General features: G+C 47.6%; 1 protein-coding gene across 5 annotated transcripts in view; it reads left to right on the plus strand.

Annotated features, from left to right (window-relative positions):
* The first annotated feature begins 1,289 nt into the window (after positions 1 to 1,289).
* Positions 1,290 to 26,771, plus strand: part of PPARA (peroxisome proliferator activated receptor alpha) — a 75,305-nt gene continuing 49,823 nt past the window's right edge. For 2 of the 5 annotated variants that reach the window (XR_014326596.1, XM_082850236.1), the window contains exons 1-2: positions 1,290 to 1,449; positions 2,506 to 2,662. The gene's annotated coding sequence lies outside the window, so the exon portion shown is untranslated. Of the gene's footprint in view, positions 1,450 to 1,592; positions 1,875 to 2,505; positions 2,663 to 26,771 lie in introns of those variants that run through there. The other 3 variants (XM_082850238.1, XM_082850237.1, XM_082850239.1) reach the window with 3 other exon arrangements.

Genomic DNA, 26,771 nt, shown 5'->3' on the forward strand with positions numbered 1-26,771 from the left:
TTGCTATATAGCGTCTGCAGTAAGAGTTGGGCTTGTCAATGTGTTAGTGGGAAGGTTATGTGAGTGTCTGCTGGGTGGGGCAAAGTTCATCACAGGTATGGGGCCAATCAGCAAGGGTGAGCTTAAGACCTATGTGAAAGGGTCCGGTACGGCCGGGTCTCCAGCGTCTCGGTGAACTGCGGGGATTTGTTTGGAGCTGTTTCGGGCCCGGAGTAGGTCCTCCAGGGCGCTCGCCGCTACAAAGAGAACAGTGGCCGGAGCAGCGGGAGGGCAGGGAGCCGGGCTGCATAGCACACATTTCGTTCCCGCAGGAGCGGCGTCCTGATGCGCAGGCACCGGGGGCTTTGTGCATTCCGCGCGAGGAGCTCGGGCGTCGCCGCGCAAACAAAGCCGCTTTGCAGCTCTCGCTCTTGCTCTCCGCCATTGGCTGCCGGGCCGCGACCTCCCCCCTGCGCTGGCAGAAGCCCAGCGCCTCGGCTGGGCACAAAGTCAGCCCCTCACCCTTGCCGCATGGGGGGAGGGGCAGGCTCTCTGACAGCCCGGGGTGGGGTGGGCTGGTGGGGAGGGCGGTTGGTCGGAGTAGACAGCTCCTCCCGGCGCCCGGCCCCTTTGCCCTTCACTCTTCTGGGTCCCCCTCCCGCCGCACTCGCCGCGGCAACTCCGCCACCTGTTGACGCGTCCTTCCAGCTTGCGTTCCCTTTCTTCTCTTGCATTCTGGGCTCCCCCGGACAAGGTCCTTCCCCGCCCGCCCCCAGCCCCGCTCTCTCCCCAGACTCGAGGGCATCCGCGCTTAGGTGCCCGGTCTAGACCAGCTCATCGCACAGACTGGCAGAGCCGGGCTCCCCGAGGGAGGAGGGGCCTCGCCAGCGTGGCCTGGGCCCCGGACGGGAACCTCCACCCTTCCCGCAGCCTCGCGCCCGCCCCTCCTAGATTTCAGCCCTTCCCAATGCGCGGGGTCGGACGCTCGCCTATCCCCAGCCGCACGCGGTGTGCCATCGCGGCGCTGGGTCCACCCGCCCGGTGACCTTGGCGGTCCCTCCGCCTCCCCGGCCTCAGTTTCCCCCAGGTGCTGCAGCAGTGGGGCCGGCGGTGGGAGCCTCCGAGAGCGGCCCCACCCCCGTCCCCGCGGGCATCCAATCGGGCGCCGCCGTCCGGGGGCTGTGTCCAGCGCGGGGCGGGGCTTCCCGGCGGGCCACCCGCGCGAGCCGCCCCAGCGGCCCGGCTGGGGCGGGGGACTGAGGGGCGGCGCGTGCCGCGGGGGCGCGGCTGGCACGGTTGCGGGGAGGCGGCGCCGGGCATGGGCCGGGGACGCGACGGCCCCACGGCAGGGGCAGCGAGCGGCGGGGGCGGAGGCGGCCGCTAGCGCCCTGCCCGGCGCCGCCTCCCTCGGAGCGCTCGCCCCGCGGACCGGCAGGCGGCGGACCGGCAGGCGGAGGACCGCGGCCCCAGGTGCCAGGCGGCGGGCGGGAGCGCGCGGGGGCTCGGGGGCCGGGCTCCCCCCACCTCAAGACCCAGAGCGGCGGCGGACTGGGAGGGGCTGGGCGGCGCATGCGCGGGGCCCCGGGCGCGGGGCGAGGGCGCTTGCCTCGGGCTCGTGCGGGGGATCCCGGGGCCCTGGGGGCCGCCCCTTGCTCGGCCTCCTTCCACGCGCCCGTGGCCTGCCGGGAGCCTCGGCGTTCACAGCTGTCGTTGGGGCTGGGACCTGGGCAGAGGTCGAGGCCCGGGACCTCAGAGACACTGGGTCCTCAGGTTGTCCCCCGGAGAGAAGGCCCACCAGGCGGGGGCATCAGGCGCGCCCTTCTTTCTGCGTGGTCGAGCTTGGGCGTCACCGACTGGGGGCGTTTCCCGAGAACGCCGGGGATCCCCTAGGCCAGGTAGCCGGCGGTCCCAGCAGACTGACCCTCGTGCGGCTGGCGGCCGAGGTCCAACGGGAGAGACACACGCGGCTTAGTCCACCTTTGAGGAACTGCCCCACTTTGCGCCTGGCGCAGTCGGGCGATGCAGACGGGCCGGGCCGGGCGAGCCCAGGGCAGTCTCTGCCGCGGGACGTCCTCCCGATCCCGGGGCCCGCGGGTCTGGCGCGGGGCTTCCGAGCCCGGGTCTCCCCTAGTCCCCGGCCACGCATGGCTGTGTTGGCGGAAGTCCGGAGGGTCGGTTCTGCCCTCACGGCCTCCCCAGACTAACAGGGAACAACTGCGCGCCCGTGCTTTCCTCGCCTTTTTAAGTTTAAAGGCTGGAGCCGTGCCCCGAATGTCAAGGTTCTTTCTAAGAAAAGTCCACGGTTGTATAATGCCTTGGATTTCGCGGGGCGCTCTGGGACGTTCGGGGCTGCATGCCTACCCCCATCCCAGCCACCCCTCCCCAAACCAGGGAGCCCCTCCTCCCCCAGGGCTGCTTGGGAAGGGGTGCGTGGGGCCGGGAGGGGGGGCAGGGTTTTCCTGGGGACGACCCTGCCACACCGTAGCCATTGAAGACGCAGGGTCACGGTGACTTTCCTCTTTCAAGGTGGTGGAGAGTTGGGGAGAATCCAAAGGACATATCGTTGTAATCATTTTCGTCCTTTACCTTCTTACTGCCAAGGCTGCTGTGAAAGGCCCTGCCTCTGCTGTGAAGTAACAGTTTGTGGCCAGACAAGTCCAGAACCAAGACGTTGTCATCACAGGTAAATAGAAGGTTTGATTTACTTATTTTTCCAGACTGAAATAGTTAAGTCTTTACTTCCATTGCCCTACAGACTAGCAATTTGGGGGTTAATTATTACCTTGTGATGCAACGGGTTAGATCTATTTTCATTTCTTTGAAAGTAAGATGAATGTGGATAGATTCCCTTTTAAGTTCTGAAAACTTTATTCTGTCAGTTTTACTGGGAACTTCCTTTCTTTATGGCAGGCAGGTTCCACGTAATTTAAAACTAGATAATAAAACTGTGAGAAATGTTTTCACTTAACAGACACTTAAGTTACAGATGCTGACAAGTAAAGAGCACCATGCCTTCTCTTCGCTGTTTTAATTCCAATCTGAAAGTCAAGCAGATGGCTTGCTGAGCTAGTTGGCCAGGTCTAGAACTGCCATCAGCCAGGACAGTGATACCCTGGAGCAGTGGGCCTATGGTACAGATTGAGTGGTCACTGTGTGTGAGAGACCAGACAGTGAGCTTGACAAACTTCTATACAACTCTGAAGCAACAGAAAATCAATTGACCATAGAAAAAATGTTTTCCCTCTTCTCACATCTTGAACGTGTAAAAGTTATTCCATAAAATCATAAAATAATTCTTGTTACAAGCTCAGGTTTGTCCACAGATTTTTTTGGGAGGGGCTGCATTGGGTCTTCGTTGCGGTGAGCGGGGGCTACTCTTCGTTGCGGTGTGCGGGCTTCTCATTGCGGTGGCTTCTCTTGTTGCGGAGCATGGGCCCTAGGCGCGCGGGCTTCAGTAGTTGTGGCACGCGGGCTCAGTAGTTGTGGCTCGCGGGCTCTAGGTGCGCAGGCTTCAGTAGTTGTGGCGCACGGGCTTAGTCGCGCTGCGGCATGTGGGATCTTCCGGGACCAGGTCTCAAACCCGTGTCCCCTGCATTGGCAGGCGGACTCTTAACCACTGCGCCACCAGGGAAGTCCCTGTACACAGATTTTTAAGCGTAGTATGTGTATGCAGGAGAGAGAATGAGAGAGAGAGGAGAGAAAAAAAGGTGTTTCTTCTATATAAACTATTTTGTAATCTGTTTTATTAACCATTAGGTTATGAAAAATCTTTTCATGTGAATAAATGTGTTTGCACTTTATTGCATTTTTATCATTTTAAATGTCTATATCATATTTCATTGTGTTTAGATACAATAATTATTAAGCCAATCCTTTAACATATGTATATTTTAAAATTCTTTTAGTCTGTGAATGTTTACTGAATTTTCAGCTGCTCAGTATTGAGAAAGGCAACTGGGGATCTGCTCATGAAGCTGACTCTTACACCAGAATATAGGAAGGGAGCTGAAAGTGGATGAAACTGGGGCACAGAAAGGGAGACTGTTTTTGCCGCAGCACCTCGTGGTTTAGGGATTGGTAACCAGTGGTCTTTTCCTTGTGTGTTGTTCTATGGGCACCTGTGTTTTTATAATAAGGATTCTTTAAGTAATCTTCTTTAAAAAACTTTTATTAGGGCTTCCCTGGTGGCGCAGTGGTTGAGAGTCTGCCTGCCGATGCAGGGGACACGGGTTCATGTCCCGGTCTGGGAAGATCCCACATGCCGCGGAGCGGCTGGGCCCATGAGCCATGGCCGCTGAGCCTGTGCTCCTCAACGGGAGAGGCCACAGCAGTGAGAGGCCCATGTACCGCAAAAAAAAAAAAAAAAAAAAAAAACTTTTATTAAAATGTTTCTTTGCTTACTGTAAACAGATTTTAAACATGCCACGTTTCTCTCTTTCCTCTCTCAGTCTGTGTGTGAATGGATATATTCTTTTTTTAATAGTTTTTATTTATTTTTTAAATTTATTTCATTTATTAATTATTTATGGCTGAATTGCGTCTTTATTGCCGCGCACGCGGGCTTTTCTCTAGTTGCAGTGAGCGGGGGCTACTCTTCGTTGCTGTGCACTGGCTTCTCATTGCAGTGGCTTCTCTTGTTGGGAGCACGGGCTCTAGGCGCGCGGGCTTCAGTAGTTGTGGCACGCAGGCTCAGTAGTTGTGGCTCGCGGGCTCTAGAGTGCAGGCTCAGTAGTTGTGACGCACGGGCTTAGTTGCTCCGCGGCATGTGAGATCTTCCCAGACCAGGGCTGGAACCCGTGTCCCCTGCATTGGCAGGCGGACTCTCAACTACTGCGCCACCAGGGAAGCCCCCCCGGATGTATTCTTAATGGCAAATAGGATGAGTGTCTTAACTTCCAAGTGGCCGGTGTTTGGGGTGAACGTTTGTACTAATTTTGTTGCATCGCAGTTAGAGGATGTGGCTTTTTGGGAATTTAAGGGCCTCTGTTTTTATTTCTGGTTTTGGTGGCTTGGTATAGGCTTCATAGACACTTCAAATAAAGCCATAGCTTCTGTTTGTAGGATAGACATTTGCTGTGTCTGTTACTTCTGCCTTCGTAATTACATAGAACCAGCTAGCTCACGTCTAAGCCCATGTGCTTAGGGAAACTTAGGCAAAGGATTTTAATTTCCAACTTGGTGTGAAGACAGGTTTAAGGTAAGAACCAAACAGGAAAAGCCCTAGATGTCCCAGTGGACCTGATTTAAAAGAACTTGTTTCTTCTTCCAAGTATTTCTGTCACTTGCATGCAGTGATGTGTATGTACTGTGGGTAACAGACATCACCTAGTCTGGTTTGCTTGTTGTTTGGAGGTGTTTTCATTCTTTGCTTCTAGAGTATTTAATTAGTATCTCGTTGTAGCAATATTGTGGAAGGGTTTATGCACTTCAAAAGGTGAAGCAATTACTCCTTACTAAGTCAGACCTATTATTAGTTATTTTGGTAGTTGAGCTGCATTTGTTTTGAGGTCGGCATATAGTACCAGAAAAAGTACTTGAGGATTTTGGTTTGCATCAGGGATGCAGCTTGACATAATGGAAGAGGTGTTAGGTCATCCCCAGGTTTGATTCTCATCCCTTCGAGGCAGGCTGCCGGGCCTGGGGATCTCTGTTCACCTCTCTAAATGCTGTTTTCTCATCACAAAACGGAGTTCCTCTCCTTTCCACCTCTTTGAAGGGTTGGGAGTCTCCAAAGTGGTGGCTTGGGCTTCCCTGGTGGCACAGTGGTTGAGAGTCTGCCTGCCAATGCAGGGGACACGGGTTCGTGCCCCGGTCCAGGAAGATCCCACATGCCGCAGAGCAACTAGGCCCGTGAGCCACAACTACTGAGCCTGCGCGTCTGGAGCCTGTGCTCCGCAACAAGAGAGGCCGTGATACTGAGAGGCCCGCGCACCGTGATGAAGAGTGGCCCCCGCTTGCCACAACTAGAGAAAGCCCTCGCACAGAAATGAAGACCCAACACAGCCAAAAATAAATTAATTTAAAAAAACCAAAGTGTTGGCTTATGTGAAGACTCTTTGTAGCAAGTAAAAAGGCATACTTAGCCCAGGCAGCGTCTTAAAGAAGCACACCTTGTACTGCCTGCCTCTCCCTGAGCCGGATCTGGTAACTGTCACTTTTGCTCTGACCGTTTGCTGATTTTTCAAAGGCTTTTGGAACGAAGCACATCCCCCACCCCAAATATACGCTTCTTTTCATTTTTGAGTAGGTAATCGAGAGTCCTACACCAGTAAGAACAAAACTGTCCTGAGTGGGTTTTGTTTTCTCTGCACATGGATATGCCCTCAGGTTTATTTATTTATTTACTTATTTACTTATTTATTTATTTATGGCTGAGCTGGGTCTTCGTTGCTGCGCACGGGCTTTCTCTAGTTGTGGCGAGCGGGGGCTATTCTTCATTGCGGTGTGCGGGCTTCTCATTGTGGTGGCTTCTCTTGTTGTGGAGCACGGGCTCTAGGCACTCGGGCTTAGTAGTTGTGGCACGCGGGCTCTAGAGCGCAGGCTCAGTAGTTGTGGCGCACGGGCTTAGTTGCTCTGCGGCATGTGGGATCTTCCCGGACAAGGGCTCGAACCCATGTCCCCTGCATTGGCAGGCAGGTTCTTAACCACTGCGCCACCTGGGAAGTCCCTGCCCTCAGGTTTTGATGGTGATATATTTTGCATTTGTCCTGACTCCCGTATCCCTAGACCATGAAAACAACTGTTCCTCATCCTTGGAGGGTCTGTGGAGATGCAGGCTGGGTGAAATCTTCCCCCACCAGGGCGGCTCCTGGGTGCTGCCCTACCTTACTTTCCCCGCTGAGTCCACCTTGATGAGAACGGAGTATGTGTTAATCAGTTCTGCCCAGCTGGTCCTGTATACTGAGTAGGCCCTCCACATCTGCAGGTTCTGTATCCACCAGTTCAACCAACCATGGATTGAAAATATTCGAGAAAAAAAATTCCAGAAAGTTCCAGAAAACGAAACTTGAATTTGCCACGTGCCATAAGTATTTACATAGCATTTACATTGTATTCGCAACTATTTACATTGCATGTATGTTGTATTAGTTATCATAAGTAATCTAGAGATGATTTAAAGTATACAAAGGTTGTGCGTAGGTTATGCGCAAACACTACACCTTTTTATATAAAGGACTTGAGCCTCTACAGATTTTGGTATCCCCAGGGGGCCCTGGAACCAGTCCCCTGAGGATGCTGAGGGAGGACTCTGAACGTTCATTGAGCAAATAAGAGATGAACAGATGAACAGAATTTAATTCAACAAGAATTTATCGATTTTTTTTCTTTTTAGTACTCAGGTATGGGTGGGAGCTGGCTGGGGGGGACTTAGAAGTATGGCAGGGGGCCTACCCACCGCAAGAGGGTTTCCCCTTGGCATTTTGCAGTTTCCCTCGAACCTCGGATGGCGAGAGCCCATCCTTCCATCAGCACTAGACCGGTGTGTTCCTGCGCGCCATGCTGGACTCCCACACGTCGCTCCCATGGCATAGGTGTTATAAAGGTGGCAGCTGCAGTTCAAATGATTCTGTTTATAATTATCACTAGATTTGGGGTATGTTAAACATTAAATAGACTTTTTATGAGATGGCCTGAGCATCTAATTAACTCAAATGCTCTTTCTTTCTGCAAGATCATGGATTCTAATTCCAAACAACTGACTCAGAAGGAAAGAGGTGTGTTTAAACATTTGGGAGTTGGGAAGTGTTTCTATTTAATGGGGCAAGGGTCCTGCTGGCCCTCCAGTTGTGGAGATAAGATAGGCACAGGAGAAGTTAGTGAAAGCATTGGAGAGGTTTAAGTCTTCTGTGTTCCAGACTCAGCACTCATCCGACTGCTTTTAATTTTTTTTAATTTTTAAAAAATGTTATTGAAGTATAGTTGATTTACAATGTCGTGCTAATTTCTGCTGTACAGAAAAGTGACTCAGTTATACGCGTATATATTCTTTTTCATGTTCTTTTCCATCATGGTTTATCACAGGATCTTGCATATAGCTCCCATCCGACTGCTTTTATTTTGCTCTATTTAAAGAGGTTTGCAAAGAAAGAGGAGTGGCTGTTCCTGTTCCGATCCGCTTGCTTCTCCACGTTTAACTCAGAGGTCACAAGTACACCTTTGCAAAAGGATCACCTGAATAGTAGGAGTTAGGAAAGCAAAGGCAGAATGCATTGTCTCAAAGCTTCTGAAGCTTACATGAAAGACTGGAAATGGTAATACGGTTAAGTAAACAGTGTACTGTAGTTCTTTCCCCCACCCGCCCCGACCACTTTTAAGAGTGAGTGAGGCACCAAGCTCCCTGCAGCCATGTGTAACTGAACAAGTCTGTGGTTATGTGATAACCACACTGAGGTGACAAATTGCCACGTTCTAGTAAAAGAGATTCAGTTATTTAGAAGTTGACATGTGGCTGCCTCCCTCCCTTTCAGAAACAGTCTAAGAAATGGTTAGCCTGACATGTGTATTTAAGTACATATTTACAGTGAAGCAATAAGGCTTGTAAAATACAGGATTGCAGAATCAAGTGACAATCAAATCTTGATCTGAAATCAAGTTTTCTTCTATTACCTAGCTGTTAAATGGGATTTTTTTTTTTTTTTTTTTTTTTGCGGTACGCGGGCCTCTCACCGCTGTGGCCTCTCCCGTTGCGGGGCACAGGCTCCGGACGCGCAGGCTCAGCGGCCATGGCTCACGGGCCCAGCCGCTCCGCGGCACGTGGGATCTTCCCGGACCGGGGCACGAACCCGCGTCCCCTGCATCGGCAGGCGGACTCTCAACCACTGCGCCACCAGGGAAGCCCGGGATTTTATTTCACCAGAAGAATTTTTAGAAGCATTTTCAGGCAGTGTTCCTTCTTGCACAAGTTGACATCTATTAGGCTGCCAGCATGAAGAGTCTTTTCCCCTCTGTCTAGGCTTATGAATGAATTTGATCCATTCTAGGCAGTAGTCCCATTTTGTGGGACAGCTTGATAAGTGGGTTAGTGTCTTATTTATTCACTGTCCACTCACTTTATTTCTGGTTTTCTAACTGTGTGTTGGGGATGGGATTAACAGGACTGATGTGTAAAAGGAAAATTGTTCCGAGAAATTTGAAATTTCCTTTCAATAGAAGCATGTCTTGGTGTGTGGAGGTTATTTATAACACAAGCAAAAGGGTAGTGTTTGATGTGTTTACGGCATCCTTGGATTTTAGGGTTCGTGGAGGGAGTATTTTGCTGGAGTATTTTGCTTGAGTATTACAGTCACCTTTTTTGCCCGCTTTGAAACCCGTTGCAGAATCTGTCACCAGCTCTAGGCAAGGGGACTCCTGCCCCATCTCTGCAGAGCCCTCCCGATGGTTCACAGCAAGCAGTCCAAAGCACATGGAGGTTCAGAAAATGACCTTCCTTCTTGCCTTTCTTAGAAAAGCTCACTTGTTGAGAGCCCTTTCCAGAAAGGAAGTCATTCTATTGCTGTAGTTCTCAAATCATAAAAATAAACCTCATCCATTACGTTCAGTGCGGGGTCCTGAGAGAGGTGAGTAGTTAAAAAAAAAAAAACCACAAAATTCAATTGTGCAAACATATTCACGGCGAGAGCTTGACGGGGAGCGATCTCCTAAAAAGAAGACTTCGAGAAAGAGAAGAGTCGTGAAGAGAAAGGCTTGAGAATATTGACATGCAGTGAGGGCTGATGCTTGAGAGAAGAGACCAGCACAAACAGGGTGAAAAGGATGTGTGGAACAAGATGACGGAAGATTGTGAGGGTGGAAATGTTGGTGTCTGAGCCAGAGACAGGAGGTTCTGGACCTGGGGAGGGAGGAAAGGTCAGGGTGTTGCCCGCACTCGGGCGGGGGAGAGGGGGGATGGACGTAGATTGAGGGATCCTAGTGGAGGTGGGAGCGCGACCCATCCTCCACCCGAGCAGCCTGGAAACCAGAGATTGTAACCGCCCGCCAGCACCGGGGCAGGAAGCCCCGACCCAGCGCTGGTGTGTTGAACCGAAAGCGGAGGGTTCCCATCCTGGCCGAGGGTGACAGCGACTGGCGACAGGAGGAAGGGTTAAGTGGGAAGCGTTCAGTGAAGAGAGGAGTAATCCTTTCCAAGTCCCAGCTTTGTGTGTGAATATCGGTACCTAGCAGGACACAACGTTGTCAATCAACACTTCAATAAAATAAATTTTAAAAGAAGAGTATCTAGCGGGTTATCAATATAAGGAGAGAAAGTAGGGTCTTTCACTCTGGAAACCAAAACTTATCGACTGTTTTCCTGCTGTTCTCTCTTCACTTAGATGAGTCTAAGTTAACAGAGTTAGCTTTTCGTGTCTAGGTCAGAAGCCTAAGTGAAAGTGAGTATCTAACCCCATTCAAGGACGGCCAATAATCTTTAACACTAATAGGGGCACAAGCCTCAGGAGAAAGAAGATTCTGGAAGGAAAAACCATCGCCAAGAAAGCAGATAAATCCATGGCTGATTCACAGACTGATGGAAGGACACAAAACCTTGGACGGGCTCAGTAACTCTGGAACGAATGAATTCAAACGCAGGCTTTCTTCGTCAGATAAATCATTTTCTGGAAGGTGTTTCAGAAAGATTCATGCCCAATTCTGATATCAGGTCTGGTACGGTCTCTTTGAGAATGAGACCTCTGAAAGACAAGAGGTAGTAAATAAAATTTAGAAAAGGAATGACTTTCAAGAGATGAAAAGATGAAATTCCAACCGAAGGTATCAACACCTCCATCCAGCTGCCGTCTTCGTATTTGTAGATGTGAAGTTACAATGAACCAGGGCAATGGAAGTTCACCGAAGTTGTACTTTGTCATTGCTGTCATGACCTCGGGCCCCACGTCCACCAGCCTTCCTGACATCACCCAACCCTCCCGGAGACTCAAACTCAGACTGTCCAGTTCTGAGCCCCACTGAGTTTTCCTCCCCATCCGATAAGTGGCCTCCAGGAGGGCAGGACAGGTGCAGGGTCCTGACCCACTTAGCAGCTCTCGGCCACAGACGGACCACGCATCCGCGTGCACCTCAGTTTCCTTGTCTACAAATGGGGCAAGTACTGATGCTTTGTGTGGGAGACAGTTGCCTGGTGCAGAGTGAGAAGGCTTTTTACTTTTTCATTTTGTATTTCTTTTGGCCATGCTGCACAGCCTGTGGGATCTTAGCTCCCCACCCAGGGATCCACCCCGGGCCCTTGGCAGTGAAAGTGCGGAGTCCTAACCACTGGACCGCCAGGGAATTCCCAAGGCCGCTTTAAAAAAATTTGTTTTAGTTTATTCAAGTACAGTTGATTTACAATGTTGTGTCAATTTCTGCTGTACAGCAAAGTGATTGTTTTGTATATATATTCTTTTTCCTGTTCTTCTCCATTATGGTTTATCCCAGGATACTGAACGTAGCTCCCTGTGCTATGCAGTAGGACCTTGCTGTTAACGCTTTCATTGTTTCCTTGCTTGTTGTTTACTGTCCAGCCATACATGGACTCATCCTTCCTCATTTATCAGCTCCCATGGTGACTGGGAGGGCAGGGCCCTGACTCTCGGGGCCAGTGTTCTTCCTCCATGGCCAGATCCTCGTTTGTGCCTGGGACATTCCCTCACCCTACCCCTCACCCCCACCTCACCCCCTTACCTCTACCCCCTACCCTGGAGATCTCAGCTGAAAACTTTCTTAGGGAAACCTTCCAGAAGTGCCTGCCCGGTCAGGTCTCTCAGATGCAACGCCTGGCGCTTTTCCTGTAAGCTTGCCCATTACATGTTCATCTGCATGGCCTCTTGGTGAAAGTCGTTCTCCCCAATGAGTCACAGACCCCAGGGGGCAGGAAACCACAGCTGCCCCGCTCTCCACCGCCCAGGATGTACTGCCAGCAGGTGCTGCAGGACCGGCTGGGTGAACATGCAGCTCCGGTCAGGCTACCCTACGTTTGAGATTCCTTCCAGGCTTAACCAAATGCCACCTCCTTCATGAAGCCTTCCTTGATTCCCCCCTGAATGAGAGGCAGGAATTTTGTCACTCAGACACCCTATAGCATTTTTTTAAAATAAGTTTATTTATTTTTGGCTGCGTTGTGTCTTCGTTGCTGTGCGGGCTTTCTCTAGTTGCGGTGAACGGGGGCTACACTTCATTGCAGTGCATGGGCTTCTCACTGTGGTAGCTTCTCTTGTTGCGGAGCATGGGCTCTAGGCGTGCGGGCTTCAGTAGTTGTGGCACGTGGGCTCAGTAGTTGTGGCTCGCGGGCTCTAGAGCGCAGGCTCAGTAGTTGTGGCGCACAGGCTTAGCAGCTCCGCAGCATGTGGGATCTTCCCAGACCAGGGCTCGAACCCATGTCCCCTGCACTGGCAGGTAGATTCTTAACCACTGCGCCACCAGGGAAGTCCACCCTGTAGCATTTTGAATCTCTCTGACTGGACATATTGTACCTTCACCTCAGCAACTGTTTATTGAGCACTTCAGTCATTCATTCCAGAGCTCATTCATTTCTTCAGCACACCTTTCCTGAGCTCCTGCTATGTGCCAGGCAGTGTTCCAAGAGCTGGGGACAGCAGTGGAAAATGGCAGGCACCATCCCCTGCCATCAGGAAGCACTGCATTACATGACAAGCAGGACTCCTAGCTTCAGAGGAGAGGCAGGTACCCAAGCAACACGGTGCCGCATGGTGAGAACCACTAGAAGGCCTGATGGGTGAGGCTGCCCTTCCCTGAGCCTCTCGGCGGCCAGGGGAGCAGTGGTGTTCTAACCGTGATCTGCACGTGCGGCTCAAGAAATATTTGTCCTTAAAATTTGCTTTCAACTAAAGGAACTAAGTTGGGAGAAAGGAAACGAGCGAATAGAAGTGCTCCAAGCAGCTGTAGAGCCCATCTTAGTTCCCCCGTCGATTATCTTCTCCTTTCACGTATCATGACGTGCTCAAGTGAAATCCTTTTGAACCACTTAGGTCAGCAGGATTTAAATCTTAGATGCATATTAACTCTCATCTAATGACCTATTTTCAGAAAACACCACACATTTAGTTGCGGCGTCTGCCTTCTCTTTGTCGCTGATGTTTCCGGCATGAAAAGCAGATAAGCCCTATGAGCAGCGATTCTGTCTTCATCACAGAAGCGTGATAATCGCTTCCTGAAAGGAGCAGGGACACGAGGGATCGAGGGATCGTGCGCGCCGTTAGCTTGACGTCGTTTGGTTTCGTAGTCATGAATGAGGCGAATTAGCCCTCAGACACATGCAAGCCCCTTTCCTAGGATAATAGATGGGTGAAGCCTGTGCCTCCAGGGCTTCTGGCTTCTTGCTTTGTGGCTGGGAAGGTGGGGAGAGAGGCAGCCCTATCCTGCCCGGGAGGTTAGGAGCCCAGGTACGTCAGGCGGGAGCAGGGCTGGCTTTGGGAGGTGCCAGAGAAATCCCTCTGGCTGCCCTGCTCCACGGATGTGACGATGCACTGGGTCGCCTTTTTAACAGCAGACTCGCCTCTTGGTATCAGGCTCCCTAAAAACCAGGCAGTGGAGATGGGTTTGGGGTCTTCTAAAAGTCAAGTTTACTGAGGTATAATGTACATGCAGTAAAATCCATCCTTTCTGGATGGACAGTTCTGTGCGTTTTGAAAAACGTCTATGGCCCACTTTCTTGCTGGTCATCAGCAAGAGGTACCCACGTTTCTTGGCGTGTGGCCCCTCGGTCGGCAAAGCCTGCAACGTGGCTCAAGTCCTTCTCATGCTCTGAATCTCTAGGACCTCCCCTTCTGCCTCCTTTCAGCCGGAGAAAATTCTCTGCTTTTAAGGGGCCAGGCGATTCGATTGGGCCCACCTGGATAATCCAGGACACTCTCCCCTCTCAGGCCTGCGCCTGTGTCAGTCCCCTGTGGCTGCCGCCACAGAGCACGATCTGGGTGGCTCTAAAGAACAGAAGTTTATTGTTGTGCGGTCCTCGGGGCCGGAAGTCTGAACTCAAGGTGTCGGCAGGGCCGCGCCCTCTCTGAGACTCTGGGTAGACTCCTTCCTCGCCTCCTCTTTAGTTCTCGTGGTGCCCATCAACCCTTGGCATTCTTTGGCTTGTGGAAGCATCACTTCAGTCTCCACGTGTCATCACATGGCATTCTCACTGTGTGTGTGTGTGTCCAAATTTCCACTTTTTATAAGGACACCAGTCATACTGGATTAAGGACCCACTCCACTCTGGTATAACCTCATCATAACTATATCCGCAAAGAGCCCTATTTCCAGTAAGGTCACATTCTGAAGTACTGGAGGTTAGGATGTGGACATACCTTTTTGGGGGATACAAGTGAACCCGTGATGGTACCCTCGGTCACATCTGCAGAGCCCCTTCTGCCATGCATGGTGACATGGCCATAGGCTCCAGGATTGGAGCATGGACATCTTTGGGGCCATGAACTGCCACCATTCCATGGTCACGCCCTCATGGAACTCACAGTCTACAGGCAGCTAACACCCACTCAAGGAGTTTCGGAGACTTGAGACCCCACTAAACATGTTCTGTTCATATTCGAAGGCGGGTGACCTGTTCAGAGCCTAGCTCTGTCAATTAGGGACGAATCTATAGCATCAAAGATCAGGAGTCATGATCAGAGGTGCCTGGTGCGTTAGGCAGCTTAGGTAGGGCTGGTCCTGGGGACCTCACACAGGGCGGTGGAAGGCTTAGGGGACAGACATGTATGAATCACAGCACCCTGAGTGCAGAGCCTGGTAGCCCCTTTCTTTCCCTCCATCAGGCTGGTGCCAAGGGGAGAACACAAGTGACTGGAGGGGCTAGAGAGCCAGGGGGTAGTGGGGCCCCATGGGACTCTCCCAGCTCCGTGTCCCTGCTTCAGGAGGGAAGGGTACCCTAAGTGTGCCTTAGTTATAATGGCAGCCTCTCCCCGACCCTCTCTCCATCTCATGTAGTATAAGCTTTACCGGTCTGTTTCTCATCTGTTTCGCCTAGAATAGCAGCCCCACAAGGGCGGGGGAATTTGTCTGTTCTTGTCTGTGTTCTTTACTGCTGTACCCAAACTGGCTATCACAGGAGGCACCTAAGAATATCTGTTGAATGAACAAAGCTTTCCCTCTGCTTAGTGATCTATGCCCTCCTGCTTGTTGAAAGGATCACAGTTTTTCTGTTCTACGATTATATTAGCATATTATTAGAAAGTTATTATTATTTGAGGAATACTGCCTGAATATGAGGAAAACCTTAAGGAACTATAATCATTTTTCTATATTCCAGTCTATGGATTTTATTGAAGAGTAAAGAATACTTCTTTGTAACTCTGGAAGTGAAACATAAAAATAGCCATTTCAAACTGTGGAGCTGATAAGTATTCAGTGGCTTTAAAATGTTAAGCTGGAGGCCCCATTGCTAATGATGGCTTAGCGGTTTGGAAGTCAGCTCAGAAAAGGTGGACAGAATCTTTAAACATATGCCAAGGCATTGTTTATGCCAAGCTCATGAGGTGGTGAGCGGTTGCCAGGCTGAGATCTGGAGAAGGTGGAAACTTGATATTTGGGGTCATTTTGTCCCTGGGTTGTTGGCTTATTTATGGAAGAAGCACTTAAGAACCTGCATACTTCCATGGGGCTAGGAGTCAAAAGTTGAGCTATGAATGCTCCAAGAAGGGAAGACCCTGGCAAACATCCCAAACTCTGGGTTGGGGCCCCAAAAAGCTGCCCCCTAGGAACACAGGTGACCTGGAAGTCAATCCGTTGCTCCAGGACTAAAGGCCTTTTCTAAGTAATCTCAGTCCTTGAGGTTGGATTAGGTGCTTCCAGACTACTAGGACCTCTGATGCCTGGCAGAAGCAAACGACTGTCCTCTCTGGAGCACAAAGCATCATCCTCAGCTGCTGTTTCTATCAACGGTTTTTCAAATACAGGCAGTCCTCACTTTGCACATTTCCATTATGCACAAATCCCATTACCACAGTTAATTAAATAACACCAGTCTCCCTACACCAGGGCTCCTATTTCAGTTATCAGGGATTAAGCACTGAGGAGCTGAGAAAACACAGTCTCAGCTGCCAGCTCCCCAGTCCACAAATCACTACACAGATAACAGATGTGCATAGGATCAGTGACCAATCCCGTCACTCCTTTCAGAGTCCTTCTGTGATTGGTCCCTGTGCATCTGTCAGTCAGTTCACCCACAGACAGCAAAGTGTGTCCTGGTGTTGCCTCCTTGTCTCCCAGTGAAAAACCCACATGACACTTTATAAAAAAAGGATAAGTGAGAGGAATTGGCCAACAAAGATGAAAGTGCAGCAAATAAGTGGAAAATGCTAATGCTGGAAGTAAAACTAGAGTCGAACATCAATGGAGTTCTAGAAGAAATAGTGACCATGGGAACGTGGGCACTGCTGCCAGTTCAAGAGACTCCAGAAGGGCAACCAGAGGAATGTAGTAAAAGTGACTTATCGACATACTTGAGGGATTGCCCTGGTGGCCCAGTGGGTAAGACTCCACACTCCCAATGCAGGGGGCCTGGGTTCCATACCTGGTCGGGGAACTGGATCCCACAAGCATGCCGCAACTAAGAGTTTGCATGCCACGACTAAGCCAGCGAGCTGCAACTAAGGAGCCCATGTGCCGCAACTAAAGAGCCCACGTGCCTGAACTAAGGAGCTGCCGGCTGCAACTAAGACCTGGTGCAAACAAATAAATAAATAAAGAGAATAGAATAAAACAAAAGATACTAAAGAAAAATACTTGAGGAATATGGTTGAAGGTGTCACACAGGAAGTGAGCCCAGCCCCAACAAAAATCACATTAAAGAACTCTGTCAGACATTTCATGACATTGAAAGTGCAAAGCATAAAATGTTGGAGGCCCACCCAAACTTAGAAAGGAGTTTGACAATTTGGTAAGGCATAGAAGAGAAGTTTGCTCCGAATTGCAAGTTATACAGTAAGAAGGCATCAGGCACAGTCCAAACTACTCTTGGTAAGTTTTTTACAACAAAATAAAACATCTTAATTCTCAGTGATTTTAATTCTTAGTAATGCTAACGTCTTACATTACAATCTACTAAATAAATATTAGTTTTACTGTATCTTATATTTCCCTCTGCATTTACAACTGATAATAAGAGATATTTTAATGTTTTTTTTTTTTTTTTTTTTTTTGTGGTACGCGGGCCTCTCACTGCTGTGGCCTCTCCCGCTGCAGAGCACAGGCTCCGGTTGCGCAGGCTCAGCAGCCATGGCTCACGGGCCCAGCTGCTTCGCGGCATGTGGGATCTTCCCAGACCGGGGCACGAACCCATGTCCCCTGCATCGGCAGGCGGACTCCCAACCACTGTGCCACCAGGGAAGCCCTGCACTTGTTATTTTTACTGTTGATTAGTAAAATCACTTTGCATAATTTCTGCTTGCGTGATGCTTTTCATGGTCTTGCATTACCATGCAAACCAAGCCTGTTTTTTACAGTAATGGCACAAACAAAACCAAGCGTATGAGACAACTCATGAACCAGCAAAAATAATAAATGATAGAAATAGACCTACATGACTCTAAATATTAGACTTAAAAGACGTAAACTTTAAAATAAACTTGCTTATTATATTCAGGAAGATGAAAGGTAAGATTGGGAATTTTGGTAGAACGCTAGAAATTGTATTTTTAGAAAGGACATTGATTTGAAAAAAAGTAGGAATCATAAAACTGAAAAAAAAAGAAACCCCTGAAATTATGTACTCTGTAAAAAGATATAATAGCAGAGTAGATACAACATCACAACTGATGTGAGAATTGGTGAGTAATAAAACACATCAGAAATAATATCTAAAGTGAAGCACAAAGAGACAAAAGGATGGACTACAAAGATAGAGAATATAGTGATGAATTCTACATACATGTAATTGAAATCCTAGGAGGACAAGAAAGAGAAATGGGACAGAAACAATATTTGAAGAGATAGTGGCTGAAGTTTTTCCAACACTGATGAAAGACATTAAGTTACAGTTTTAAGACTCCTATAGAACTACAAGCAGAGTTAAAAAACAAAAAAATCCATACCTACACACCCTATAGTAAAATGGCAGAAAAAACAAAGGCAAAGCGATAATCTTAAAAGAAGCTAGAGGTTAAAAACAAAAAGCAAAACCAAACATTACTTTCAAAGGAGCAGCAAGTTAGAGAGAAATTCTCAACCAAAACGATGGAAGCCAGAAGACAGTGGAAAGACATTTCCACTGTGCTGAAAGTCGAGTTTATTCCAGGAATAAAAGGTTAGTTTAACATTTAAAAGGTAATCAAGCATCCACAAATATGAAATGCTTCTGGATGAAATGCACGAGACCTGGCCAGTGAAATCTGCCAAACGTGGCTGAGAGAAATTTTGAAAGACCTAAAGAAGCGACAAGTTACAGCATGCTCAGTATTGTTAAGATGGTAGTTCTTCCCAAAGTGAGCTACGGATTCGAGTGATCAAAATTGTATCTTAGCATATGCCTATTTGTAGAATTTGACAAACTGATTCTAAAATTATGTGGAAATGCAATGGACCTAGAGTGGCTAAAACAACTTTGAAAAAGGAGAGCACAGATGGAGGACTTGAACTACCGGATTTCAAGAATTATTCTAGAACCACAGTAATTGACGATGTAATATTGATATGAAAACAGATAAATAGATAAATGGCACAGAGTAGCAAGTTGAGAAATAGACCCAACTCTCAGGTCAGCTGATTTTGAACAGAGTGAGAAGTCGTTTCAGTGGGAGAAGATAATTTTTCAACAAATAGTGCTGGAACAATTGGATAGCCACATGCAAAAGACCAAACCTCAGCCCTCATCTCACATTGTGTTAAAAAATAAGAAGAAGAACTTGAAATGGGTCCTAGACCTAATTGTAAGAGTTAAAACTATAAAACTTCTAGAAGAAACATAGAATAAATCTTAGTGATTTGGCAAAGATGTCCTATATGAGTCAAAAAACATGAACTACAGGGGCTTCCCTGGTGGCGCAGTGGTTGAGAGTCCGCCTGCCAATGCAGGGGACACGGATTCGTGCCCCGGTCCGGGAGGATCCCACATGCCGCGGAGCGGCTGGGCCCGTGAGCCGTGGCCGCTGGGCCTGCGTGTCTGGAGCCTGTGGTCCGCAACGGGAGAGGCTACAACAGTGAGAGGCCCGCATACCACAAAAAAAAAAAACAAAAAAAAAAAAACATGAACTACAAAAGAAAAATTTAATAAATTAGACTTCATCGAAATTATAAACCTTTGCTCATCAAAAAGTATTTAAGAAAACAAAAGGCAAGCCACAGACTTGGAGAAAACATTTGTAAAGCATATATCTGACAAAGGACTATTGTCAGGAATATATAAAGAGCTCTCACAATTCAATAAGAAGACAACAACCCAATTAAGAATGAAAGCAAAAGTGGGCAAATGATTTGAACAAGTACTTCAACAAAAGGTGTTGGATGGCAAGTAAGCACATGAAAAGTTGTTTAGCATTATTAGTCATTAGGAAAATGCAAATTATTAGTAGTAGAGAGATATTAAACACCAGCCAGAATGGCTAAATTAAGGAGACTGACCAAGTGTCAAGGCCGAGGATGTGGTGTAGCAGGAACTCACCAACACTGATAATGGGAATGTAAAGTGGTACCGCCTCTTTGAAAAACATTTTGGCAAGTGATATCACTGATGTTATTGCCAAAAGTATCATATAGCTGAAGGACGCAAACTGAAAAGGCTACAGACTGTATGATTTCAACTCTGTGACATTCTGGAAAAGACAAAACTATGGAGACAGTAAAAAGATCAGTGGTTGCCGGGGTTTGCGGGGGAGGAAAGGATGATTAAACAGAGCACAGAGGACTTTTAGGGCAGTGAGGTCATTCTGTATGATACTGTAATAGAGGTACATATCCTTATACATTTGTCTAGATCTGTAGAAAGTACAGCACCAAGAGTGAACCCTGATGTAAACTATGGATTTTAGTTAATAATATATTGATATTGACTCATCAGTGGTAACGATTGTACCAAGATGTTACTAATAGGAAAACTGTGAAGGTACATGGGAACTCTTTGCACTTTCTGCTCAGTTTTTTGTGTAAACCTGTAACTACTCTAAATAGTACAGACTGGTGGTTGCCAAGGGGGAGGGGGTAGAGGGAAGGATGGAGTGGGAGGTTGGGGTCAGCAGATGTAAGCTTTTATATATACGATGGATAAACAACAAGGTCCTCCTGTACAGCACAGAGAACTATATTCAATATCTTATGATAAACCATAATGGAAAAGAATATTTTAAAAAAGTCTATATAAATGTATAACTGAATCACTTTGCTGTGCAGCAGAAACTAACACATTATAAATCAACTATACTTCAATTTAAAAATTGGAAAAAATAAAACTACTCTAAATAACAAAATCTATTCATTAAGAATTAAATTAAATTAAAATGTATGTATCTTATACCTAAGAATAAACCTAAAAAAGGTATGTAAGACCTCTACTGAGAAAACTGATCACACTATTGACGTTAAATGTAGCCCAAATAAACAGAGGGCTGTACCGTGTTCCCGGAAGGGACAACTCAGTCTTGGGAAGGGGTCAGTTCTCTCTGGAAAGGCCTAAGGTGCCAAACAAGGGACACTGACCTCTGCCACCAAGTTCACGTGGGCATCTCGACTATGCTCAGCTGAACGGTGTGGACTCTCGGAACCGGCGACAGTCAGGTTATACAGCCCTGAAGCCCCTACATGCCCGCCTCCCAGAATGCCTTAGGATAAGCTTCAGGAACTTTGCCATTTTTTTTTTCCCTTAAACAGATCATTTCTGTTCCCTCAGCATTCTTGTCACTTGAAGTTGCATGAATCCCTAATTCTAAAGAAGAGCATTTGTGCCACGCCCAGCCTTTGCCTTTGAACCCCGGTGGTGTCTTCTGCGGAGACTCCTTTCTTTGGTTCGTTGCTTAAAATGACACAAAGGTTTTTTGTAGGAACAGGACCAATGTCCAGAGTGTAGCACCGATGTTAGATTGAATCAGTCTATATTTATTGAACACCTGCCTTGTATGGCAAGGACGGTAGCAGGTGTGAATTCTGCCTTAAGGAGTTAACAGATCAGGTGGATAGTTAGATATCAATCAATACCTGTGATGTGAGGGATGGGGTCCTTCCACCTGGGTGAATCCGGGAAAGCTTTTGGGAGGAACTGTACTTGAGCTTCCCCTAACATGTGTGGGAATGGGAAACATTCCAGACAAAGGAATCAGATAAAGCACAGAGGCTGGAAAGCAGGAGGTGAGTCTGGCAGATGCTGAGTAGTTTATTTTGGCCAGAACACAGGGTTTGCAAAGGGGAATGAAGAGAAGTTTGATCCATTCAGGATAAAACGTCATCAAATGTTTGTTAAGCTCCTTCTCTGTGCCAGGCATCATTCTAAGCATTGGGGGATACATAAGCGAGCAAAAAACCCACAAAATCCCTTTTCTTGTAGAGCTGGCTCTCTGGCGGGGAGAGACAGACGATCAGCCCAGTAGCAGAGTCCGTGCTCGGCTTGGTGCGTTCGAGGATGCTACAGGCAGAGGCGGGGGGTGGGGGGGTTGGGGGCATGCGTCCAGGGAGGGCCAGGGCGCTGCAAGGATGGCCAAGAGGCCTCACTGAGAAAGTGACGTCTGAGAAAGGACTGGAAGATGAGAGTGTCAGCAGACTCCAGGAGGGGCGCGTCCTGGTGCAGCAGGCAGCCGGGGCCAGGCTCGCGGGGGGAGCACAAGCAAGTATGACTGCAAGAATGTCCCGGGACGAGGAGGACGTGCAGTCCCAGCGGGAAGGTGGCAGCAGGTCACCGTGGAGGGCCTTGGGGACATTGTAAGGGCCCTGGCTGTGCACTCTGTGAAAGCAGCCCCTGGGGAGGAGGCTTCTGAGTGGGGGCACCGTGCACTGCAATTCAGTGGCTCCGGGCTCCCTCCGGCTGTCGTCAGAGGCCAGGGACAGAAGCCGCAGGCCGGTTGTGAGGCTGGTGGGCCTCTCCGAGGGCTGGCAGTGTGCAGCTTGGGCAGCAGGGTGGTATGGCGGGAGGACACTGCACGGCGCACGGGGCAGGAGAACTGACAGTTGAGTAGCCATGTGACCCTGGACGGTGATCCTTGGTCTGTTTCCTTCCCTGCAAATCCAGGTGTGGAACTGATGCTCCTCAGAGGGACGCCTAAGGCAGGGGTGGGGTGATCAGGGCTGGACTTCAGGATGCGGCTGGCAGCAACGCGTGAGACCCTTGGAGAGAGGAGTTGGCTGGCTAGGGGGCCAGTTAGGAGGATGTTGCAGAAGTCCAGGTGGGGCCGGGGTGGGGGGAGTGACGCTGTGGGCTGGGCAGAGACAGGGTGGATGCAAGTAATTAGGAAGAAAACAGTCTTTCAAAACAAACAAGAAACAAACCAACCAGCCTGTCCAAAAGGCCCTAAGCTGTAACTTGCTGCAGCCGTAAAAGACCAAGGTCACAGCAGGGCATGTTGGGTAAAGGCATGTTGACAGCTGGTCCCGGCCTCAGACGTGCCCCCCTTTTTTTTTTCCCACGTCTTTATTGAAGTATAAATGCTTTACAATGTTGTGTTAGTTTCTGCTGTACAACAAAGTGAATCAGCTCTATGTATACATATACCCCATATCCTCTCCCTCTCGAGCCTCCCTCCCACCCTCCCTATGCCACCCCTCTAGGTCGTCACCAAGCATTGAGTTGACCTCCTTGTGCTATCAGACATGCCCTCTTGCTGGCAGGGTGGCCGCACAGAGCCTTCTGCGCGTCAAGCACTGGTGCTTTGACAGGCACCTCAACTCCTCCCGAATTTGCCCCAGCGGATATACATAATCAGTTACCGCAGAAACATGACCGTCTCCTCATTAAAATCCCCAGCGCTGGGTCTTATGAATAAACCCTTAGTAGGTTTCCTGGTTCTCTTATTTTTATGCACAGCTTGACTTTATAGCAGTAAATTCATCTTTTTTCCTTAAACAGATTGCTTCTGTTCCCTTAGTGTCCTTGTCACTTTAAGTTGCATTCATCCTTGTTTCTTTAGAAAAGCCATTGTTCTACCATCGGCTATTGTTACCAACATTGGCGTTGGAATCATTGAGCTGCTGAAAATCGGCATTAAGTGGATTATTTCGTTTCTGTTCTTTTCGCTCTCTTCTTATTTGGAAATTTACAGAATAATTATGTTTTTAGTTTTCTTTTATCGTCATGGCGAATAGGAATTGAAGCTGTGTAGCTCTGGGAACCTCTAGTTCCAAATAGGAAAGCCTTGCAAACATTTCCAGCTGGCAAACGGACAAAACTGAGGGCGTGAAAGTTGCTAGAGAGGCTAGGAGCCTACTGAAGCACCCAACTCCAGAGGAGGACCTAGGATACCTCAAGTTAGAGGCTCTTAGGAAGTGCTGACTCTTCTCTGCAGATACCTACCTAGAGATAAGCCACTACGAGTAGGAATTAAAGCAGTGTCTACATTCTATTTAAAAACAGGAGGAGTGAAAATGGTATGCCTTTAAAAAGATGCTGTCATGAAAAGACAAAGAAAAGCTATGGAAGTGTTTCAGATCAAAAGAGAAGTGACAGCAAAATGCCGTATCTGACCCTACGCTAGATCCTGTCCTGGAGGGAATAATATCAAGGACATTATTGGGTCAACCGACAACATTTGACTTTGAATCATAAAGTATTATATCTCTGTTAAATATACTGAAATTGATAAGTGTACTGTAGTGTGTGAGAGAATATCCTTATTCGTAGAAAACACATACTTCAGTATTGAGGGAGATAGGGTCATGCTTCAAATACACACACACACACACACACACACACACACACACACACACACACACGCTGTATGGCTACCTAAGTATAAAGACAGAGCAAGTGGATAGAATGTTAATCATCAGTGAATATGATAAAGGGTACAGGGTTCACAGTGTTCTTTGTACTATTTTGCGCACACGTGCAATTATTCTGTAAGTGAAATTACTTCCAAGCGGAGAAAAAAAGCGAACGAACAAACCAGAAAGACAGTTTGTAATTTCTGTATCTTAGCTGCATGCATTACCGTGTTCGGCTTCGGAAAGCTGCAGATCAGAAGACGTTGAGCTACAGCTCACCTGTTCCGAAGACATCACTCCTAATTTAGCTCCCTTTCAGTACTTTTTTAAAATTAAAAAATCTTTAAATTTGATACAATTGTAGATTCACAGGCAGTTGTAAGAAATAATACAGAGAGATCCCCAGTGCTCTTTACACCGCTTCCCCAGTGGTAACATCTTGCAAAACAATAGTGCAATGTCACAGCCAAGATATCAACGTGATACTGTCAAGGTGAGCATTTTCATCACCTCTGCTTGCCCTTGAGAGCCACACTGATCCCTCAAACCCTGACCCCTTCCTTACCCTGAAGTCTGTTCTCCATTTCTATCATTTTGTCATTTCAAGAGTGTTATATCGTGAATCCTATGGCATGTAACTTTTGGGGAGTGACTTTTTCGTTTAGCATAATTCCCATCAGATTCATACAGGTTGTTGGGTGTATATATATATATATATATATATATATATATATATATATATATATATATATTTTTTTTTTTTTGTGGTACATGGGCCTCACTGTTGTGGCCTCTCCCATTGCGGAGCACAGGCTCCGGACGCGCAGGCTCAGCGGCCATGGCTCACGGGCCCAGCCGCTCCGCGGCATGTGGGATCTTCCCAGACCAGGGCACGAACCCGTGTCCCCTGCATCGGCAGGCAGACTCTCAACCACTGCGCCACCAGGGAAGCCCTGTTGGGTATATTAATAGTTCATTCCTTTTTTTTGCTGAGCAGTATTCTGTGGAATGAATGTACCAAATTTGTGAAACCATTCACCATCAGAGGACATATAGGTTCTTTCCAGTTATGAGTTATGAGTAAAGCTGCTGTACAGGTTTTAAATAGCTCCATTGAGACGTAGTTTACATACAATACACTGATGTGTAACTAGTATATTTAAACAATGGTTTAAAGTATACAATTCCATGGTTTCCATTATACTTACAGTGTTCTGCAATCATTGCCACGATCTAATTTTAGAACATTTTCATCACCCCTAGAAGAAACTACATACCCACTAACAATCATTCCTCATTCCCTGCACACCCCACCCCAGCCCTAAGCAACCAGTAATCTACTTTCTGTCTCTACAGTTTGCTTGTCCTGGACATTGCGTATAAATGGATTTATACAATACATGGTGTTTTGTGACTGGCTTCTTTCACTTAGCATAATGTTTTCAAGGGTTCTCCATGTTGTATCACAAATCAATACTTCATTTCTTTTTGTCACCAAGAATATTGTATAGATATAGTACATTTTCGTTATCCATTAATCAATTGGTGGACATGTAATTTCCACTTTTTGGCTGTGATGAATAATGCTGCTATGAACATGTTTTTGTGTAGATGTATGTTTTCATTTCTCTAGTAGTAGAATTACTGTGTCATATAATAACTCTATGTTTAACTTTTTTGAGAAACTGACAAACTGTTTTCCAAATGGCTACATCATTTTACAATCTCAATAGCAATACGTGAGGGTTCCAGTTTCTCCGCATCTTCACCAACACTTGTTATTGTCTGTCTTTTTGATTGTAGCCATTCTAGTGGATGTGAAGTGGTATCTCATTGTGATTTTGACTTGAATTTGTGACTTGAATTTGTGATTTTGACTTGAATTTGAATTTGAATTAGTCACTGCTCAGTGACTAATGACACTGAACATCTTTTCATACACCTGTTGGCCATTTGTATATCTTCTTTGGAGAAATGTCTGTTTAAATCCTTTGCGCATTTTTTACTTGGGTATTTGTCATTCTATTGTTGAGTTGTAAGAGCGCTTCATATCTTCTGGATACAAGTCTTGTATCAGATATATGATTTTCAAATATTTTCTCCCATTCTGTGAGTTGTCTTTTCACTTTCTTGATGATAGTGTTTGTAGCACAAATTTTTAAATTTCCATGTCCAATTTGTTTTTTTCCTTTGTCACTTGTGCTCTTGGTATGTGTTCAGGTTTTTTGTGGGGTTTTTTTTTGCGGTACATAGGCCTCTCACTGTTGTGGCCTCTCCCGTTGCGGAGCACAGGCTACGGACGCGCAGGCCCAGCGGCCATGGCTCACGGGCCCAGCTGCTCCGCGGCATGTGGGATCTTCCCGGACCGGGGCACGAACCCGTGTCCCCTGCATCGGCAGGCGGACTCTCAACCACTGCGCCACCAGGGAAGCCCCTGTGTGTTCAGGTTTTTGTGTGAACATAAGTTTTCATTTCACTGGCATAAATGCCCAAGAGCGCCATTGCTGGGTCATATGGTAGTTGTATGTTTAGTTTTATAAGAAACTGACCAACTGTTTTCCAGAGTAGCTATACTGTTTTACATTCCCACCAGCAATGTCTGAGTGATGCTATCTGTCCACATCCTCACCAGCACTTGGTGTTGTTGCTCTTTTTTATTTTAGCCATTCTGATAGGTGTGCAGTGATATCTCATTATGGTTTTCATCTGCAAATCCCTAGTGGATAAGGATGTGGAAGATCTTTTCATGTGCCTATTTTACTGTCTGCATATTCTCTTCACTTAAATGTCTCTTCATGTCTTTTGCTCATTTTCTAATTGAAATTTTGGCTTTTTATTGTTCCGTTTTGAAATTTCTTTATGTATTCAGGATACTTGCCCTTTGTCAGATATGTGATTTACAGTTATTTTCACCCAAAGTATACTTGTCTTTTCAGCCTCATCATATAAGTTTTTTGGTTTTATAT

This window comes from Leucopleurus acutus (assembly GCF_964270905.1).
Source record: "Leucopleurus acutus genome assembly, chromosome: 11".
NCBI lineage: Eukaryota > Metazoa > Chordata > Mammalia > Artiodactyla > Delphinidae > Leucopleurus > Leucopleurus acutus.